The sequence below is a fragment of the Nicotiana tabacum genome, chromosome 6 (assembly GCF_000715075.1).
Source record: "Nicotiana tabacum cultivar K326 chromosome 6, ASM71507v2, whole genome shotgun sequence".
Classification (NCBI taxonomy): Eukaryota; Viridiplantae; Streptophyta; class Magnoliopsida; order Solanales; family Solanaceae; genus Nicotiana; species Nicotiana tabacum.
The window spans coordinates 193,712,594-193,726,306 of NC_134085.1; positions in this window are offsets into that span (position 1 = coordinate 193,712,594).

Here is a 13,713-nt window from a genome sequence, read left to right on the forward strand (position 1 = left end):
AAACCCTAATGCTGATTGCATGGAAAAGCTCAGTTTAGGGTTTAAAACCCTAATGCTGGCTGAATGGAAAAAAGTCCAGTTTAGGGTTTAAAACCCTAATGCTGACTAAAGGAAAAATTCAGTTTAGGGTTTAAAACCCTAATGCTGATTGCATGGAAAAGCTCAGTTTAGGGTTTAAAACCCTAATGCTGGCTGAATGGAAAAACGTTCAGTTTAGGGTTTAAAACCCTAATGCTGACTAAAGGAAAAATTCAGTTTAGGGTTTAAAACCCTAATGCTGATTGCATGGAAAAGCTCAGTTTAGGGTTTAAAACCCTAATGCTGGCTGAATGGAAAAAAGTTTAGTTTAGGGTTTAAAACCCTAATGCTGACTAAAGGAAAAATTCAGTTTAGGGTTTAAAACCCTAATGCTGATTGCATGGAAAAGCTCAGTTTAGGGTTTAAAACCCTAATGCTGACTAAAGGAAAAATAAAAAGTTCAGTTTAGGGTTTAAAACCCTAATGCTGACTAGCTGGGGGCAAAATTCGAGAACAACAACTGACCTCTTTTTTGAATTTTCTTATTTTAGTAAAAAAAACAAAAGAGAGTTTCGTGGAAACTTACCTTTCGAGTGAGTTCCTTATTGCCAAGATATTTCTTGTACCCATGTACCTCCTTCTTCGGGCGACACCTGCTTCTTGCACGGTTGTCTTGGATTATACCTGTTTCAACTTTTCAGACAAAGAACAATTGTTAGTTTGGAAATGACGGTCGGTTCGGTGACCTTGGTCGTTCCCAGTTGCTTTGTTGCGTCCTCATTCCTGTTGCGAAATCCTGCCATTGATTTGATTCAAATGGCGAAACTCTTTTGACTTCTCAGGCTTTGTATTTCCAGATTCTGTGATGATTTGCCTCGTAAGGCTCTTTTTCTTTTCTCTCTCTTTTTTTGTGTCCCGTTTTGCTTGGAGGTTCTCAACGGGGATTTTAGGTATTCTGTGGGGATTTGTACAAAAGGAAGCTCTGTGGGGGAATATTTACAAAGTGGATTCTTTGTGTGGATTTTTGTACAATGGGACATGCTGGATATTTGTTTCAAAGCGGTTTTTCTAGGATTTGTTGGGGTAAGATCTTTGGGGAATTTTTACAAAGGGACTCGCTGGGGATGTGCTGGGGAGATTCCTTTTTTTTTAATATTGGGGAGACTCTATGGGAGATTGTACAAGGAGAGACTCTGTGGGGATTTGTACAGAGGGAGACTCTGTGGGAATTCGTCCGAAGGCGGACTTGCTGGGGGAGATTTCTCTCTTTCCTCTTTACTTTAAACACCATCAAACATCATGATTCATCAGGCTTGGGCAATCGTACCAACGAAATGAGGCGTTTTCCTTCATGAAACGGAATTCCGTGCAACCAAACCTGCCACCTGTCCTTTCCGGTACATCTAGAACTTGGGCTTAAACATAAAAGAGATTCGAAGAAAAACAAAGAAAAGATAAAATGAATTTCAGAAAAGGAGTGCTCCCTTCGGGACGAGAAAGACTTATCTGAGGAAGATAATGCTAGCTTTAATGACATGACATGCTCTTTGGACTGGACGCCTGACCTTCCATAGACTTGCGTTTCCCTGAACCAGAACGGATCTGTGATTCCAAACCGGTGGAGCTTTGCCGAGACCTCCTTGGGGTGGAGTCATTCTTTTCGGCCAACAACGCCCTTTGCAGGTTTTCGCCGGCTGACCTCTCTCATTTCTCTTCCTGTCATCGCTTGATAACACTCTTTGTGAGTTTTTACTAAACAAGCTCTCTCATTTTGGTTTCTCTACTCCCGTCGCCTCGTGGTGCCCGAAGGTTTTCACCGACGAGACTCTCTCATTTTACCTCTCTCAATTCGGAGTGTGCCGGTCTCCATTTGTGACGTTTATTGGTTTCCCACTATCTTTGGTAATTAATCTGAAGGCTTGTGCTCGGTAAAGAGAGGTGGATGATACTAACTTCCCAACTGTTCGACGTTCCCCGGTTTCAATTTCAGGGCGAATGGGATTTCATTGTTGGTGTGACTGAACCTCAGGGAGAGGCTGCCTACGTATCCTTTCGGAATCAAGTCAAACGTAGTTCAGGCCTCAATTAATTTTTTTTAAGCGGCTCAAAGGTTTGTAGAGAGAATTGGGTAGTGTTTGGGGAGTAGTTGGGAATAAAACCTTTGTCATTTCGAATGCGTCAAGATTACTGGAGTATAATTCAGACGTAGTATCTCTTGACTGCATCCACATTTACTGCTGTGTCGGGGTCATTTCCTTCGATATCACCTAAATACAATGCTCCTCTCGGCAATATCTTAATTATGATGTATGGGCCTTTCCAATTTGGGGCAAACTTACCTTTTGCTTCCTCATGATGCGGCAGAATACGCCTCAGTACCAGCTGACCTACTTCGAAATTCCTGGGTCGGACTTTCTTGTTGTAAGCACGGGCCATCCTTCGTTGGTATAACTGTCCGTGACAAACTGCGGCCATTCGCTTTTCATCAAGCAAAGTCAATTGCTCTAACCGAGTCTTGACCCACTCGCTGTCTTCGATTTCTGCTTCGACAATGATTCGAAGCGAAGGAATTTCTACCTCTGCCGGTATTACAGCCTCGGTCCCATAAACCAAAAGATAAGGAGTCGCTCCTACTGATGTGCGTACCGTAGTGCGATACCCCAACAATGCAAATGGTAACTGCTCATGCCACTGTCGGGAACTTTGGATCGTTTTCCTCAAAATCTTCTTGATGTTTTTGTTCACCGCTTCCATAGCGCCATTGGCTTTCGGCCGATAAGGAGTAGAATTCCTATGCGTTATCTTGAATTGCTCGCATACATCTCCCATCAAGTGACTGTTCAAGTTTGCTGCGTTATCTGTAATGATAGTCGCAGGAATACCGAAACGACAGATAAGATTTGAGTGTACAAAATCCACTACAGCTTTTTTAGTGACCGACTTGAGAGTGACAGCTTCTACCCATTTTGTGAAGTAATCGATGGCAAACAGTATAAACCTATGTCCATTCGAAGCCTTCGGTTCGATTGGTCCAATGATGTCCATGCCCCAGGCGACAAATGGCCAAGGTGCAGACATGGGATGCAGCTCCGTGGGAGGTGCATGAATCAAATCACCGTGCACCTGACACTGATGACACTTCCGAACGAAGCTAAAGCAATCCTTTTCCATGGTCATCCAGTAATAACCTGCTCGAAGGATTTTCTTTGCTAAGACATAACCGTTCATGTGAGGTCCGCACACACCTGCGTGTACTTCGTGCATGATCTTTCTTGCCTCCTCGATATCGACACATCTTAGAAGATTGAGGTCCGGGGTCCTCTTATACAACAACTCACCGCTTAGAAAGAAACCACTTGCATGTCGCCTAATGGTCCTCTTTTGATCTCCAGTAGCGTGCTCGGGGTATTCTTTTAGTCTTTAGGAACCTCTTGATGTCATGGTACCACGGCTGTGTATTTGATCCCGCCTCGATTACATTGCAGTAACCGTGTCTTTCCTTGATTTGGATTTCCAAAGGATCGACGTGGGCGTTGCCCGGGTAGGGTAGCATTGAAGCCAAAGTAGCAAGTGCATCTGCCAGTTCATTGTGACACCTCGGGATATACCTGAACTCTATTGAGGTAAAGCGCTTGCTGAGGTCCTCCACATGCTGTCGGTAAGGGATAAGTTTGACATCCCGAGTTTCCCATTCGCCTTGGGCTTGCCGGATAATCAGGTCAGAATCTCCCATAATCAGTAAGTCTTTGACATCCTGATCGATTTCCATATGCATGCCTATGATGTAGGCTTCATATTCAGCTGTATTATTTGTGCAAAAGAAACGAAGTCTAGCTGTGGCGGGATAATGCTGACCAGAAGGTGAGATCACAATTGCCCCAATCCCTACACCCTTGGCGTTCACGGCTCCATCAAAGAACATTTTCCAAACATGAGCTTCCTCCGAGACAACTTCTACGGTGTTTACTTCTTCATCTGGAAAGTAGGTATCCAATGGCTAGTATTCCTCATCGACCGGATTTTCGGCCAAATGATCTGCTAGTGCCTGGGCTTTCATTGCCGTGCGAGTGACATAGACTATGTCAAATTCCGTAAGCAAGATTTGCCATTTAGCCAGTCTCCCGGTAGGCATTGGTTTCTGAAATATATACTTCAAAGGATCCAACCTGCTTATGAGGAATGTAGTGTGGGCTTGGAGATAATGTCTCAGCTTTTGAGCAACCCACGTGAGAGCGCAGCATGTCCTCTCTAGCAGAGTGTATTTGGCCTCGTAGCCGGTGAATTTCTTGCTCAAGTAGTAGATTTCTTGCTCCTTCTTTCCGGTTATGTCGTGTTGCCCGAGGACGCAACCGAAAGAGTTCTCCAGGACTGTTAGATACAAGAAAAGTGGCCTCCCTGGTTCTGGAGGGACCAAGACTGGGGGATTCGAAAGGTATTCGTTGACTTTATCAAAGGCTTCTTGACACTCAGTTGTCCATTTAATCGCCGCATCTTTCCTTAACAGCTTGAATATGGGCTCACACGTGCTTGTCAGCTGGGCAATAAACCGACTGATGTAGTTCAACCTGCCTAACATACTCATCACGTCTTTCTTTGTTCTCGGGGGAGGCAGATCTCTGATGGATTTTATCTTAGTTGGATCTAGCTCGATACCTATCCTGCTTACGATGAAGCCCAAAAGTTTGCCCGACGGAACTCCGAAAGTGCATTTGGCTGGGTTTAGCTTCAAGTCATACTTCCTTAATCTCTCGAAGAATTTCCTCAAGTCTTGGATGTGATTATCCTGCGTCCTAGACTTGACTATCACGTCGTCCACGTACACCTCTATTTCCTGATGCATCATGTCATGAAAAATGGCAGTCATGGCCCTCATGTAAGTAGCCCCAGCATTCTTCAACCCAAATGGCATGACCCGATAGCAGTAGGTGCCCCAAGGCGTGGTGAAAGCAGTTTTCTCGGCATCTTCTTCATCCATCAGTACCTGATGATACCCGGCGTAACAATCCACGAAAGACTGTATCTCGTGTTTGGCGTAGTTATCAATGAGGATGTGGATGTTGGGAAGTGGGAAATTATCTTTGGGACTGGCTCTATTCAAATCTCGGTAATCTACACATACCCGAGTCTTCCCATCCTTTTTCGGTACCGGAACCACATTCGCCAACCATGTTGTATATTGGACTACCCGAATCACTCCCATTTTCAGTTGTTTAGTAATCTCCTCTTTAATCTTGTCGCTGACCTCGGTTTTGAACTTTCATTGCTTTTGTTGAACTGGAGGACAATCAGGATGAATCGGTAATTTATGAACCAGTAGATCAACACCTAGACCCGGCATGTCATCGTATGACCAAGCAAACACGTCTTTAAATTCAAAAAGAAGTTGAATTATCGCCTCTCGCGTTTTCTTGTCCGTGTGAATGCTTATTTTGGTCTCCCGGATTTCTTCAGGAGTTCCTAAATTAACCGGTTCGGTGTCATTTAGATTTGGCTTAGGTTTATTCTTGAAATATTCCAACTCTCGGTTTATTTCCCTAAAAGCTTCTTCCGCATCATATTCTGGTTCTGGGTTCATTAATTCGCAGCTAAATAGCTCATTGTGATCTGGGCGTGAAGTCCGCAAGCATGTCATATTTAAAGCCGCATTATTATAACTGAAAAGAAAGATAAAAGGAAAAATAACAAAAATCAGAACAAAAGAAAGAATGGGAAAGCAATGATGATTTTTTTTTCTTTGGAAAGTTGGAAGACAACAATGTTTACAACTCAGGAGTACAAAACAAACAATGGAAAGGAAGAAAACGTTCAAGTTATGTCCTGGAGATAACTTGTGACACAGGAAAGGCGGCAGGATAGGTCTACCCGGACTTCCGTCTAGTCGGGAATGGCGTGGCCTCCCAGTTTTGAAGTTCGGCGTTCGGCCCCACGTACATCATCTCAGCAGTGCTTGTGCCTTCACCTGGTTGAACCATGTGGATCTCGTAGAGCATCTCTCTCATCGCTCCACATATCTCCTCGATTTCCTCAGCTGTGAAGACCTCATCATCTTCTTCTTCGGCGTACCTTGGCCTGATGAAAGTTGCATATAAATCTGGCAGTGGTCGAGGTAACTTCCAACCCTCATTTTTCTTTTCTTTGCCCACTCTTCGTCTGCTGAAGTAGGTTTGAAACCTAGTCCAAAAGGTTTCTTGATGACTGGCAAGGTAATGGGTTCTGTTATTCCCTGAAGGGTTCGTCCAAGCCCCTTCCCTGGCCTAAATCCGTGCCGGATCATCTCTTTGGCCACCATAACCGAGGCGTTAGACAAGAAAGGCTGGGGGCAGGGTATTCCCTCTTCGTGCTGCTCTGCCAGTACAATCTCAAAAGCTTGATAGACCGTGTGTTCGCTCCCTTCTCTCGGTTCCAGATATGGAATGGATGGGTCCCGGTAAATAGCATGCTCATCTTCCCCATGGACCACAATTTCTCGGTCTTCGTACTCGAACTTCACCATCTGGTGAAGAGTGGAAGGCACGGCTCCTGCCGCATGGATCCAAGGTCTGCCAAGGAGAAAATTGTAGGATGTATCCATGTCGAGCACCTGGAAGGTTACTTGAAATTCGACTGGTCCTATGACCAACAATTGGTCTATTTCTCCCATGGTATCTCTCTTGATGCCGTCGAAAGCCCTTACGCAGACATTGTTGGGTCGGATTCTTCCGGCCCCAATTTCCATTCTTTGTAGCGTGGAGAGCGGGCAAATGTCAACGCCTGAGCCCCCATCCAACATTACCCACTTGACATAATAGTCTTCACATTTAACTGTTAGATGCAAAGCCTTGTTGTGTGCCGCTCCTTCCGAGGGTAGATCGTTCTTGCTGAAAGAGATTTGGTTGACGGCGAAGAATCTTTCTGTCATCCGCTCTAATTGTTCTACCGAGGTTTCAACTGGCACATATGCTTCATTCAGGGTCTTCAGTAAGATCTTTTGATGCTCGGTTGACCTCATTAACAATGACAGCATGGACACTTGCTCGGGGTACTTGCGCAGTTGATCTATCACTTCGTAATCCGGCATTTTCATTTGTTGGAAGAACACTTCCGCTTCTTCAACACTCATGGGCTTCTTTGCCTTTGTGTGGCGTCGTTCAGTTCTTGGGTGTTTGAATACCTTCCAATGACAGTATTTTCTGGAATTTCTCCCATGACCTCTTTACCTTTGTACATTACCAAAGTCTTTTGATAATTCCACGGCACTGTGGATGGGTCGGTCATTGGCTTTTGTGGCACGCGTCCGATAACCACTGGCTCATTCAGCCGAGGTGGTTGAATCGTCCCCCGGACCACATAGGCCCCTTTTGGCATGTACATAGGTTTTGTCTTTTTGATTCCGAAGTTTTGCGTCTTCTCAGCTCGACTTCGTGGTATGTAAAGAACTCCATCCTTTACCGGTACCCCTTTCTTCTCCACCTTCTTTTCAGGCACTTTCTTTATAGCTTTGGCTTCTTCCCCTTTTTCTGGTTTTTGGTCCGTTTCGGGCCTCTTTCTCGTGTCGACAATGGATATTATGGCTTTCAGAGCAGGGTCGAACTCTTTGTCTTCACAAATCATTCCAATTAGCGGCCCATTATTGTGAGCAGGTAATGGATTGTTAGTTACATTCGGGATCTCCTCGTCCCTTAGCACTATTTTCCCTTGCTCTATCAAATTTTCGACCACTCTTTTCAACGACCAGCAGTCATTTGTATCATGTCCCTCGGCCCCTGAATGATAGGCGCATCTGACTCCAGCTTTGTAAGAAGGTGATGTCGGGTTTTGCCTTGTTTGAGGGATTGGTTGCAAGAAACCCAACTGGACCAGCTTTGGGAACAAAGTTGAGTATGGTTCACCGATGGGCGTGAAAGTCCGCCGTCGAGGTGGCTCTTGAGGGCGGAAGTTATTCTGTGGGGGTTGTGGGTTATAGTGGTTGCGGTAAGGAGGCTGATTTCTGGGAGGTGGAGCTGGGCCTCGGTTGGCTTGTTGTGGTGGATGGGCATAAGGTTGGGCATTCATGACCATATAAGGTTGATGAGCATATGCCAAATTGGAGTGGGGGTAGTAGTGTTGTGGGGTTCTTTCCGGAAAACGGGGCCTGGGATGACGATACTCCCTTACTTCCGAGGCTGCCATAGTCGTTTCTTCTTTCTTCTTCCCTCTGGTCATTCCCCCGGACCCACTTTGGATGGCCTGGGAGGTTGCCCTTATGGCTTCTTGACTCAGAATCCTACCTGTTTTCAGACCACTTTCTACCATCTATCCAATCTTGATCGCTTCCGCGAATGGCTTACCCATGGCTGACATCATGTTTTGGAAATAGTCAGACTCTTGAGCCTGGAGAAAAGTAGTGACCATTTCCACTTCATCCATGGGAGGCTTCACTCTTGACGCCTGTTCACGCCACTTAATAGCATATTCCCTGAAGCTTTCTGAAGGTTTCTTCTTCAAATTCGACAGCGAATTTCGGTCTGGCGCAATGTCGATGTTATACTGGAATTGTTTCACAAAATCTCTGGCAAGATCATCCCATATATGCCATCGAGACATTTCCTGGTCCATATACCATTCCGAGGCTATCCCTACTAGACTTTCCCCAAAATATGCCATTAGCAGTTCTTCTTTTCCGCCGGCTCCCCGCAATTGGTTGCAGTATTTCTTAAGATGTGCAATGGGGTCACCGTGCCCATCGTATTTCTCGAACTTCGGGGTCTTGAAACCCGCTGGCAGGTGCACGTGAGGGAACATGCATAGGTCGGCGTAAGAGACGCTCTTCTGTCCGCTCAATCCTTGCATATTCTTCAAACTTTGTTCAATGCTTCTCATTCTCTTGGCAATCTCATTTTGTTCTGCAATTCTGGGGTTCTGATCTTGCCCGGGTGCAAGCTCACACTGAGGCGGTAGAGGATTAGTACTGGTAGCGAACCTAGTTGGTTCCATTGAGAACGATGGTGCTTGGAATGTAAAAGAGGATGAGTCAAAGCTTGGCTTGTACGTGGTAGGCTGTGCCGTAATCGGGCAAGGCGATGCAGTAAAGATGTTCATGCTTGCATCAGTGGATGAAATTCGGGGATGAGGCTCAGAAGGCGATCCAGTAGAGAAGGCTGAGGTGGCTGGGTACCCGAATGGGGTAGCAGGATAATTTATGGGGACATTAGAAGTCCCACTCGACCTGGAGAATAATTCAGGGAATCCGGGGACGACACTTGGCGGTTCTTTCCCATTACTCCAGTCATCCAGCATTTCCAACATATGGAGCCGTAGGATTCTATTTTCCTCCGTAGTTGCGGATTCAGGTGTGAGGACGGCTGAGATCGAGCTTTCCTCGAAAACAGGGATTGTTTGCAATGGAATTTCTGAAGACATTTCCACACTTCCCTTTGACCTGGTGAAGTAAGCGTGAGTACTGCTTCTGGTCTTAACAAAAGGTAGTTGAACACTTCTCTTTGACCTCGTGAAGTATGAGTGCGAGGCCAGACTTTTACCAAACCAACCGTCTTTCCAAAAAACCCTGGAAATACTCAACGACAAACGCACTGTTAATTTGTAGCAAATAACATATAGTCAATCTCACGTTGGGCATGATGCACCTATATAGTTAAGTGGATTACTACATGTTTGCTACGAGAGCATGCGTCATTCCGGCATTTTCTTCTTATTAGTTTTCCCCTTTTTTTCTCCTCTTTTTTTTTTATTATTATTTTTATTATTTTGCAGTAAAAGAAATGCGACCGGATCCGATGAGGATTGCCTACGTATCACGATGCCTACGTGAATCAGATCATTACGTAGTTCGAAAAACACAAATGAGCGTAAAAGAAGCAACCTCTTTATTGTTGAAATGTTCTATTACAAACTACATTTTGCAAAAGAAAGAGCAAACTTTGAAAATAAACCTAGACTCAAAATAGACTAAAAATCACCCTGATGGAAAAACAGGCAGAAGATGCTAAGATACAGGTTTGACTTATGAGTGCATTATGGTTTTGAAAATTGGTGTTCGCGGGGCATCGTTCGGCCTCGCCGCGGTCCTAGGCGTGATATCCCTCTCAAGTTGCTCCAGCTCATGCATAGTCTGCTTGACATAACCCATCACTGCCGAGAGGACGGTAACGCTGGACATGTTCTCACATCGTAGACATCGTCTGGTGATGGCATGGGCAATGGCCTTGATCCTATCTCTGGTTTGCTTCTTCTCTACGAGTAGGCGTTTTATCTGATCGCTACATATCTTGAATACTTGAGTATCCTGTATATGGTGATGCTTCAGTCGCCGTACTTCCAACTTCATCTGGGCTATTGAGTCGTACCAGTATATGCTCTCAATTTGGAAATCCTTGGCCTGATTAGCTGCTTTGATCTCAAGTGCAACCATCTCTCTCTTTATTTTAGCAACAGTTTTCTCGTGGTCGCCTTCCAATTGATTCAAATATCGGCGATGCTTATCTGTTCTTATATCCCACTGTGCCCTGAGCTCCGCTATGACGTTTTCAGATTTCTCCAAACCATCTTGCCATTCCCTGATTTCACTTTTTAACCTTTTTATCAGCTGCTCGTCTGATCGACGCCTTGGATGCTTATCTGCATCCACCCTTATCTGTTTGATCTGGGCTCTGAGCATTTCGTTTTCCTGAATTAACCTGTTCCGCTCTCCCAGATTGGTAGCAGCTTGCACGTTGTGCTCATATTTCAAGCCTTCTACTTGTTGCTTTAACCTGCTGATTTCGGCGCAATAGCCTCTTTCCTTTGCTAACCAATCCCACTGCCTTTGCGATGATTCGGTGAAATTCCGGATGTGGAGTATCTTAGCCGGCCTTTCATGCTCAAATTCCCTTCTATACCATGCAAGGTAACCTGGCGCTGTCTCTCCTTTGGCTCGATCCCGCACGCAAGTATCTGATTTCAAATATTGACACTCACTCCAGATTTGGCGAATCTTTGCTTCTGGGAATTGTCCGTTAGGACTTATCTCAATTGCTTGAGTGCTAAGATCTTCCTCATGAGGTACTGTCTGGCATCTTCTGAACTGTCTCAAAACTCGGCAGGGTGCGTAAGGTTGAATGCTCTTAAGCCCCATCAGTAAGAAATAAGTTTTAGCTGCCGACATATATAGGATCTCATCAACAGGCAACCATCCTAGCGTCCATTGTATTTGGCTGGCAGTAAGAGCTTGAAAGAACGAGGTCCATGCCAGGACTCCTTTGGGCAAACTGATCTCTTTGGTTCTCGTGTAAGATTCTTCTATGCAAGTCTTTTCCGGGGAACCATGGCTCAAAATCTCGGAATGATGGCAGAGGTGCTCGGTCATCCATATCTGTAGGAGCAAGTTACAACCTTCGAAGAAATTTGCCCCAGCTTTACAAGCTGTAAGAGCTCGAAAGATGTCAGATACCACTATAGGCGCGAGAGTACTGTCACTTTGCGTGAGTAAAGTGCTGACGACCCCGGATATCTTCAAATCAATGTTTCCGTCTTTCCTTGGAAATACCAGAAGGCCCAGGAACATCATCATGAATGCTACCCGTCTGTGCTTGTCCCACTTCTGACGAACTCCTTTGCTGCACAGTTTGTTGATTGGATTATTGAATCCCCTCATGACCGTACCTATCATATATGAAGCATGGAGTACAAAATCCGGCTGCCAGATCCGGGTTGTGGATTGTTCTAGGTATCTTCAATGAATCTAGGAACCTATGTACCGTGACAACTCTTGGGGCGACCAAGTATTTTTGCCTCAAGGGAAGTTCAGTATTCCTGATGTATCCGGCCATTTCTTCCAAAGTCGGGGTGAGTTCAAAATCAGAGAAATGGAAAACATTGTGCGCCGGGTCCCAATAGGTAACCAAAGCTCTTATGATATCTCCCCGAGGCTGGATTTCCAACAAACCCACAAGACCTTTCAGATATTTCTTGACCTCATTTTGTCCTTCAGCACCTAGATCATTCCACCATAGCTGTAACTTGACAGGGATTTTGGTCATTATTGAAAAATGTTCATTTTGCATCGTGCTCATCCTGCACATTTATTAAGGTGATTTCAACAAAAATGACTTTGACTCAAAAATATTTTACAAAGGGGATCAAGTTTTGAACACGGCTTTTAAACACTTTGAGGACGAAGATTTTAAGGCCGTGTGGGTCAACTGGACAAAAATACTAAACAAGACCCAAAGGTGGCTGTTTATGCAAAGTCAGCCTTCCGGCGTCCCTTTTTCGGAAACATTCGGCTATTTATGACAAAACAACATCACCTGACTTATTTATGACTCTTTTAAAAATTGACACATATTCTTTTTTTTTTCTTTTTTTTCTTTTATTTATTTATTGATTTTGGCTATTTTAGCGAAATGGGGTTGAACCCGACGAGGGTTGCCTACGTATCTCACATCCGGTGAGAATCAAACGGGCGTAGTTCTGGAATTTCGTAAATAGAAAAAATCAAATAAACCTAGAAATCAAGAATACGTATTTTATTATATTTTTTCTTTTGCAAAGAGATAAAGACTAAAGAAAATATTAATTTTTTTTTAGGAAATATTTGGACTATTAGTCTGAATTTATAAAAGGGGTACTACGAAAGAGACAACATTTTTTTTTGAATTATGAATTTCCGTTTTTTTTTACTTTTAAATAAATACCTTCTCTTTTTTTTTTTTGATTTTGGAAGTGATAAAAAAAAAGAAAAATTTTTATATTTTTTTTTAATAACTCAAACTAAGAAGACAAATTTTGTTTTTATTCTCTTTTTTTTTAGAAAAATTCCGGCGAGGTTTCGACACTACTTGGACATTGGTTTTATTTTTCCAAAATAAGTAATTATCTCTCTACGCTGCTATTTTTCTTTTTTTAGAAACCGGTCAGCATGCGGAACTGAAGCAAATAAATGCGCAAAACAGGTAGGAATGCAGCAGGATGGTCTTCTCATTTCAGGTTGCCTGTCCTAGACGGACCCAACCCCTGTGTTGAGCCCCCTAAGTAAAATGCAACATGATGCAAATAAACGTTCCTACTAGGGATCCGGCATGAAGTTTACGTTATACTAGGTTTATAACCTGGGTATTTGTTCTAGACTGTGTACCCGAGCGGACAACTCGAGTCGAGGAGGGGGCTACGTACCGGGGACCCGCGAGATCGTCCGGCTTTGTAACTTGTCCGACCTCTTTCTTATTTCAGGTATTGACACTAACAAAATAGGGATTCTCGACCAGCGAGCTTCTCCCCGGAGGTAAGAAGAGAAGGGTTTCGGCACAGTTTATATACAGTTCAGATAATATCAAAGCGGTAAAAGACAACATTTAGCATGTTATGCAAAAACATGTAATAAAGATCAGATAATAAAGCCAAATATAACAATTATTCTAAGCTCGAATTCTTGAACCCTGAACCAGTGGTTCTGGGTAAATCGTCCCCAGCAGAGTCGCCAGAGCTGTCACACCTCCTTTTTGCGCGCCCGCCCCGAAGGATAAATGCGCGAGGGGAGTTTTTCCAATTTAAGTGACAATATTCGAAATGAGATTATTTATTTAATTCAGAGTCGCCACTTGGGAAAGGATTGGCTTTTGGTGTCCCAAGTCACCGGTTTATCTTGAATCCCAAATCGAGGAAATTTTTGACTTTTCCAAATGAAGTCTGCGAACCAGAAATTCTAAGTAAGGAATTCTGTTGACCCGAGGGAAGGTGTTA